At 26.0% G+C, this 304-nt stretch overlaps 1 protein-coding gene across 1 annotated transcript in view; it reads right to left on the bottom strand.

Moving 5' to 3' along the window:
* The window catches only part of LOC119588855 (1-phosphatidylinositol 4,5-bisphosphate phosphodiesterase-like), a gene marked incomplete in the record, with an annotated part of 69,524 nt that overhangs the window by 19,590 nt on the left and 49,630 nt on the right, over window positions 1-304 (bottom strand).

The following is a 304-nucleotide window of genomic DNA, read 5'->3' as shown; positions in this document are numbered from 1 at the left end:
TAATTATATAGTATTTAGAATAAGATGTAGTATGATAGTGTAGATTGTAGAGGATATAGATAAGTAGATAGGAAGGATTAGTAGTAGATAGATATAGATAGATGTGTAGATGATAGATAGATAGGTATGTAGTTTAGGTTTAGATATAGATTAGATGATAGGAGATAGGATAGAGTATGATGTAGGAATATAGATAGTTAGATATATAGGATAGATATGTAGAGTTAGATATTGATATATTTAGATATATGATATGATTAGATTAGATGTAGGATATAGATATGATTTTGTGGTTAGATATGAT

This window comes from Penaeus monodon, chromosome 24 (assembly GCF_015228065.2).
Source record: "Penaeus monodon isolate SGIC_2016 chromosome 24, NSTDA_Pmon_1, whole genome shotgun sequence".
NCBI classification, from domain to species: domain Eukaryota; kingdom Metazoa; phylum Arthropoda; class Malacostraca; order Decapoda; family Penaeidae; genus Penaeus; species Penaeus monodon.
This window is presented reverse-complemented; position numbering and strand designations above follow the sequence as displayed.